The 8,128-nt window shown below is 38.1% G+C and overlaps 1 long non-coding RNA gene across 1 annotated transcript; it reads right to left on the bottom strand.

The window, feature by feature from the left end:
• Positions 1 to 5,552: 5,552 nt before the first annotated feature.
• Positions 5,553 to 7,697, bottom strand: LOC136877146 (uncharacterized). The gene is made up of 3 exons (XR_010860726.2): positions 7,610 to 7,697; positions 7,240 to 7,379; positions 5,553 to 7,148 (listed from the first exon to the last, which is right to left on the bottom strand). It is a non-coding gene; the product is annotated as an uncharacterized lncRNA (long non-coding RNA).
• Positions 7,698 to 8,128: the final 431 nt, after the last annotated feature.

Consider the following 8,128-nt stretch of genomic DNA (forward strand, 5'->3'; position numbering starts at 1 on the left):
GGCTAACATAACCTAGAGCTAGTCACACAATATTAATACATATTTCAGTCATTCGGTGTTCCAAATTAAAATGCAAATAGCTTTTTTTTTTTTTTTGCTATTTGCTTTATGTCGCACCGACACAGATAGGTCTTATGGCGACGATGGGACAGGAAAGGGATAGCAGTGAGAAAGAAGCGGCCGTGGCTTTAATTAAGGTACAGCCTGGCATTTGCCTGGTGTGAAAATTGGAAACCACGGAAAACCATCTTCAGGGCTGCCGACAGTGGGGTTCGAACCCACTATCTCCCAAATACTGGAAATGCAAATAGTATAAAATTGTTTATTCAAATTATAAACCTACGTTCTTGTCCGCATAATTATATCAGAATTCAAATGTTCATCTTGGATGAATGTTCAGCTTGATTATGACAGAGTGTTGTGTGCGAACGGGGTCTGTATTAGCATCGAATCGCATGCGGGTACTCGATTCCCGCCGAGGGCACAAACCGAGTAGTAAGCCCCGGTGGTATACGATTGTGAATGAACAGTAGAACACTAGTCGTTCAAAATACTCCGTTATGATTTAATTTGAGATAACACTAAATTGCGTAGTTTAATTTTGGCATTGATATTAATAATCCCTTGAGGGAATTAAATCGAAATGTTATCATATTCACTTTGTACGTAGTATTCCCCGCCCGGCTACTTATTCCTGCAACCCAGCTGACGAAATTTTCTGGGGAGAACACTGGGTTATAGTAAGGATGTAAAGGAGAGTGCATATAAGTCTCTGGTAAGACCCCAACTAGAGTATGGTTCCAGTGTATGGGACCCTCACCAGGATTACCTGATTCAAGAACTGGAAAAGATCCAAAGAAAAGCAGCTCGATTTGTTCTGGGTGATTTCCGACAAAAGAGTAGCGTTACAAAAATGTTGCAATGTTTGGGTTGGGAAGAACTGAGAGAAAGAAGAGCTGCTCGACTAAGTGGTATGTTACAAGTAATAAATCTCATTGTAGACCGTATTGGACATCAGATATGAACATTAAAACAAGAATAATGTCAGGACTCTGAACCTAGTGTCCTTAACATATATGGCACCCTAAGAATCAACATTTATATTTATAAAATGAAAATAGGCTAAAACTAGTGTGAAAAAACATGGAATGTTACAACATGGCTAAGAGAAAAAACACAATCGAGTTGAGACAGAGGATAAGAACAGAAAGTAGGCTATAATACAGAGCTGGTAGTGAAATAATTAAAATCATTAGGATATCATTGTTACCAGTCAGTCAATCAGAATGTTCAAACATAAAAACAAGCGTGAAAATATATAAGAGTGTTCATCATGGCTGAGTTAGAAAAAACACGTAATCGTGTTGCCAGAGGTAAAAACATAAAGTACAACATAGAGTTGGCAGTGTAGTATCAAACTCATGGCTGCCAGTCAGTTAATAAGAATGTTCATATATAACAAAACATAATGGTTATATTCTTTTAAGTGAAGAAATAATTAAATCCCACTCTTGTATAGATACGTGGGAACGGGCGAGAGAAATCATATGTTGTAGCAGACATGGAGTAGTAACACTTCAAACAGGATTGATCACGCCTGAAGCCGCTTCATTTTTGCTGGGAGTTCAAGACCAAAACGGAAAAAAATAAGATGCCAAGTGCATGAACTGAAATCTGAAAATGGAAAAAGGAAAAAGATGTACTGGGGCCTTGAAAATAGGGTGTTCAGAATGGGAGACTAAGATCGCTTACCTCTTATGTTGGATGAGCGTTGAGCGGAGACACTAGCCGTTCAAGGGGGTCTGTTAAATTTATGCCCGTTGTTGCGTGTGTTGTATCTGTGTGCTTGCCTAGGCAAAGAGTAAGTTGGGACGGGAGGGGTAGGCGCAACAATGAGAGTGCTGGAAGCTGGCGGCGGAGCTGTATTATGGGGAGGGGGTAAGGTTGTAACCGTCCAGGCTTCTCCAGCCCTACTAATTTAATATAATATCATTTTACGCGATATCATTTGATATCAAGTTTATCCGCTATCGGCAATTATTTGTAATAACATATTTATTCAACATCAATCATTTGTAATCAAGGCATTTTGGAATCATATTGTATATATGATAACATCATTTTATTATTTAAATTATTATATTATGTAGGATAAGAATTCATTATGTTGTAAATACGGTCAATATGTGGAGACATAGTTGTTTTCATTTTATCTCATGTTTGTGTATACAGAGGGTTATTCTTGAAGCTTGGGATTTTGCGTGCGTCATGGGTTTATTTTATGACCAAGGCTAGTAAACAGCGACCCGTGTGCGAGGCTTGCAAAGCTGGTCAGCTATATCATCGCCACGCCTTCTGGACTTGTCGAGGAGGAAGGGAAGGGGAGTTGATGCTTCGATCTATCGAATCGGATACTTCGTTGTATATGAGTTTTGAGATTGAACTGTTACCAAGAGTGGGGGTGAGCCCGGATATATACTGATTCTCAACACGAGAACGGAGCCTTAGGACCTTACGACCTTACAAGCTTACAACCTAACGAGATACTCCATCATTAGTACTTCTACTGTGAACATTTACTTTGAACGACGTGATTTGATATTTGATACAGTGTGTGGTCGCTCCGCGACATAGTTATTTTTGTACAATGTGTTGTCGCTTTGGTTATGTTATCGGATCTACGTGAAACGAAACAAGCTTATGGCTTGTGTGATATTCAGTAAATATTGTGGACGAAGAACTATGTTTAGTTCAAGTCTACGGAATATTGGTACAAATCTGTACCGTATAAATAGTATAGCTCAGTTGGTTTGAGATTTCTACTAATATGGAAAAATTCATATCTCTGGATTTTCTCCTCATACGATCAACGCTGATCAGTTATTACAAGTATAGGGCCAATGTCTAATTTAAAGACTAGGCAAGTAGGGAGTGTTAGTCAAGATAGCCCATACCATATCAGAGAAGGAAGGAAGGATGTCCATGGAGCAAAGTCTACATCAAGAAGAAGAGAACGAGTAACCACGGAAACCAGATGACGTCAACGAAAGCTGCAATTGGTGAGCTTCAATTAGATAAAGCAAGCAATAGTAAATTCAGTAAATTCTAAATCCCTCCACGCTTTAAGGAAACTTTTCCGATTCATCTCATTGTTTTGTATAATAAATTCATTTGTATTTTATATTGCGTTAATTTTCTTTCTTAAGCGATACTTAATGGTTAATTATTTAAAATCCTACCCCTGTGATTTAAGTGTAAGTCTCTATGCTAGTAACTATAAATTTTGGTTTACAGTTTTATTTAAAACTGTAACCATGGCGCCCAAACATTACATAGAGAAATGGGGAACCATGGAATGTTAGTTGTTTCTATTTGCGTGGCAATTTGCGGGCAAGCCACAAATAGTTTATTTAATATTCATGTGTCCCAAGATAATAACTTTCATCTCCTCAAGTGTTTTGACGAGAGGGAACAATTACATTTGTCGCACCAACGTGGAGCTCGAAAACCATTAAGTATTCGTGGAAGGAAAGCAGTAAAAGTAGAGTCTGTGTTTGTGGGGGGTAAGTGAGTGTCCATATAATTTTTATGTGTGATCTGGGGGGAATCATGGCTGCACAAGGTGAAAAGGATATGAAATTACGTAGCGGAAACTTAGTAAAGGGAGGCGAGACACTGAATTCTAGGAATGTTGTAGATGAAAGTATTGAAGTAGATAAATCGGTAGATATAATAAATTATATATTGTATTGAATAGGCGGACCACTTAATTATAATATTTAAGTTTATCTTGAATATTCATTGATTAACATGCAAAGTCAATTGGAAGACGCAATCACAATATACATGCCAATTGTAACATGTTAAATATAACATGTTGGTGTTAAATGTTAAATCAGTGGAGACCGACCTTAATACTACAAAGACTCTTTCACTGGCACTCAGTACCTGTGAAGTAATGTCGTCCCTAACAATATGATATGGTTGCACAGTTTTCAAAATTTGACTTACAGTATATTTACACATTGAACATCTTCAACTTCAGGAAAAATGTAAACATTATCAACCTTGGTGGATTTTCTCAAAAATTTTGCAGTTACTAATCCTCCACCTACTTCCACCACCTCTCCAATGAAGACTTAGTCTTCTCATTATACACAAATTCTGCAACAATGAAATTGCCTCTTAGTACCACTCCATTGAAAGGTTGGGAAGATGCTACCTCACCTTCATCCTCACTAATCCTAAGCTCGGAAGCATCAGACTCATTATGCACCGAAAAATTTGCATTTTCATCTCTCTCTTCAATGATTTTTCTCTTCTTGACCTTAGCTTTTTCTGCCTTCTTATCCTCTCTGTCCTGCTTTCTCCTCAGTTTTTCTCTTTCTTTTCCCATGTTCTTTCTTTTCAAGTTAATCCACGAAAGAATCTAATGTAACAACAGAAGGTAGACTTACAGTAGTTTCCTTCTAACTATTTTGTCCTCACGCTTGGGGCAGAAGCAGCATTGTTTGAAAGGAGATTGAGTTGTATAGTCTTTGAACTTTTCCAGCACTTCTGGTTCGCTCATAGTTTGATCAATAGCTTCAACACTACAATCATTGTTGGAAGAAGAAGCGGAGGTTGCCTCTTGTTCATTAAGCTTGGAGATCCCCTCGCCTTCAGATGCAGCATCATTTGGTTGTTCTCTTTTTTTTATCTCCAGAGGTTGTACAGCAACAATGCTTGTTCCTTTCCTTGCCGTTCATTTGGAAAGCACTCACTAAAAGTCCTCAGTAGTTCATCGTTGATGTTCTTCTCTAATTCCATCAAGAATAAATCACCTGATGGTTCTTCCTCTAGTTGCTTTTCCTCATTATCTCCACGACATTGAACTTAAATGCATTTTGTGTAGTCTACTTCATTTGCAACAAATGGGTAAAGTCCATATTTTCTAAAGCCATTAATACTGCTCTCTTTTATAGTATTTTGGAAAACAGTGGACAGAAGTTGAGGAAAGCTGTGTCTGGTGACTTCTTGAGGGAAATGTTCATACTTTCGACCAACCTGTCTTAAGAGGTTTGAACACACTCACATCAGCAGGTTGTAGAATGTGAGTGCTGATAAGGTGGAGACTTACGATAATTACTCCCAGACTTTGACACAGTTCACTAGTGTGTAAAGTTAGATGTACATCAGTGAACAGAAGAATGGGGAAAGTGACACCTTCCTTCTTTAGAGAGGGGACAAAGCGATTCCCAATGTACTGAAAGAATATATCTCGTGTCATCCAAGCCGATGAAGTACCACAGATTCCCCAATCTGGAGAATTATTTCGGGCAATGGCGCAGGGGATCCGCACATACGGATATAATACCGTAAAGTGGAGTAACTTCGGCCACTGATGAATAGCAACACTTATTTTCTCCTGCCTCCTATACTGAAAAGATGAACCACTTGCAACAACTAAAATACACGTACAACGGATTGCTCTATCAACAATCGGTAGTCCAAAGAACATTGGCGGGCTCATTTTTGAGTCAATCCATTTTCTTCGCAGCCCTGGCTATTGTCTTGTCTGGTAACAGTGGAAAACAAACTGTTCTCTAGCCCCAGCACTCGATTCTCCATTTCAGTGGTTTATGGGGTCAAAATGTAAGTACGTCTGGTAACTAATCAACCTAATTTGATGCATTTTATTCAAATAGGATTTTCAGGGTATATTTTTGAGATAAAAGTTGTCCTCTTCCGGGGTAACTTCGGCCATGCCAAGAACATACAGGAAACATTACGTGGCCGCGGGTACTGTAATTACAAGCCTGTTTACTTCAAGAATGCTTTAGAAGAGATTAATAAAGCCACAATAACAATAAACGGGGAAGTTTATTCCGACAGGGAGGGGAAAGACGGTTCCTCTTTTCGATGATAAATAGACGGTTATCAGTTGACATGGACGATGTCCAATTAAGAACTTGATTGACGGCCCATATATTTTCTAATTTAGAAGACAGTGTATTATGAGAACAGCCTACAACATTGCTTCTTTTCCGATCTCCTTTTCTCTCCATACTATTGGTCTTTATATGATTTTTGTACTTTTTATTTATTATCTTTTGTACCATTACGAATAATTACGCAATGCAACACGTAATTTGTAATATCATACAATGCTTGTTCGCTTAGGCTAAATAAAATAGTTTCTTCTTTGTGAAAAATGTGAATTTGATCACTATACTTTTGTTTCACCACAAACAGTTTTCATTTGTTTGCGACTGTTGATACTGGGCGTTCTGCAGGTTTTAGAAAACATTCACAGTGGCCGAAGTAACACTACATCGAAGAAAACTTTGTTTCAAGAGATATTTTTATAGTGGCCGAAGTTACCCCAAAACAAGGGGTAACTCCGGCCACCGTTTCGATAATCATAATTCATTACTGAATAACAATTAGAATTATGTTCATATTTATAAATGAAGAACAAACATGGCAGAACTTATATTATATTTTTCAGGAAATTAGAGGGAATATTTCACATTTTAATTTTAAAAACATACGAGAAAGTGGCCAAAGTTACCCCGTTTTATGGTACCATAGGTGGTACAATCCAACCGGCAGCTGAAAGTGCAGTCATTACTGTCAACTGTTCCTTGCTGTTGTTTTGTTCCACACTGTAAAAATCATTCTTCCCCTTTAGCCCAATAACCTTTCCATTCTTTGGGCAAAGAAGAAAGCCCATCTCATCCGCGTTAAAAATACGAGTGAGATCTTTTAACATATGAAAATAGCCTTCTTCGAAGTAAACTGCAAGGTCGCTGAACCAACTTCTTATTCCTGCCTGTGTGACCTCAGCTCGTGAGCGTGTTAAGACTTCGGCAGTTTTTTCCTTTACCTCAGTATGCCGAGACAAGATCAACTGCCACCACTTCTCACCAGGAATGTTATCCTTCAACAATTGTTTTGAAGGACGATTAAGGAGTTCTTTTTCCTTGTCGTCCAGAAATGTTTTCACTGTCATAAACACCCTGTGCCGCATTAAGGGAAACCCTTGTTTGGCTAGGTCGACCATCCATTTCTTTATCTTCGACTCCAACTCTACACCAAAAACTGGATCTGGCCGCAGTATCCTCTTCTCTTGGCTTTCTCCAGATAATTTTCTTATTAAAGTGGACCTAAAGTAAACAAAAAGAACTAGTTTAGTATGTAACTTAAGTGTTCAGTTGTTAGGTATCAATATTTATATATTTATTTTCGTATACATACCTGGGAATTTTGAATGCCCGTCTGGCCTCTTTTGACATGTCATTTCTCACTGCTTCAGTGGCACTTTCTCTAGGTTATCCTCTGTGTAGTTAAAGAAAACCTTTCGAGGATGATGCATGTCCATTTTTGTTATGTAAAAACTGTGGAAATGAAATGAAGTTTAACAAGGGTCCCGTGTCCATTACTGGAATTTTCACTAAATTAACCTACCAAGTGTGGACACCCCCATTAAAGTGCTTCAAAATCAACACTTTGAAATTATTACATGAAAACATGAATATTTATATTATTTTTCATGTGGATGCCATGTTCTAAAACATAAGAAAACAAAAATCTAAATGGATGTGATTAGATTTGAGTAACTACTCACCTTTACCTGGAAGACATGAAACACATATTATACTCTGTTACTATCACAAGCTGTCAGCCATATTTATTCTTGCCCCTTCCTGTTGCAGGTGGGCCAACTTACTTTATCTTCTTCTTCTTTTTCTTGGTTAGTCGTTAGACGCTACGTCCAGTCACTGGTTTGCGGTTTAATTATTGTCTGGGAGAGGCGCCAACTTAGAAGAAATTAGTACACTACAAGAGAGTAGGGTTAGCTATTTAATGAAGCTAGTTATAGCAGGTAATGATGAAACTTAGGAAAATACAAATTTATTTAGGCTAACCTATCAGGGCATAACACAAAAACACTGGGACACAAGGTTCTAATTCTTCACGTCTGTGTCGTCTATTACGACGTCCTACTACAAACGAACGAGACCGGACCACAAATAAGTGTTGGGATGTGAAGTACGTACCTAGAGGAAAGGAAAAGGTTACAACTGGATGTTACAGGTAACTAAAATATTGAGTATTAAGTCTACAACGCGAAAAGTCAGTTGGT

This window comes from Anabrus simplex, chromosome 7, assembly GCF_040414725.1.
Source record: "Anabrus simplex isolate iqAnaSimp1 chromosome 7, ASM4041472v1, whole genome shotgun sequence".
In the NCBI taxonomy this organism is placed as follows: Eukaryota; Metazoa; Arthropoda; class Insecta; order Orthoptera; family Tettigoniidae; genus Anabrus; species Anabrus simplex.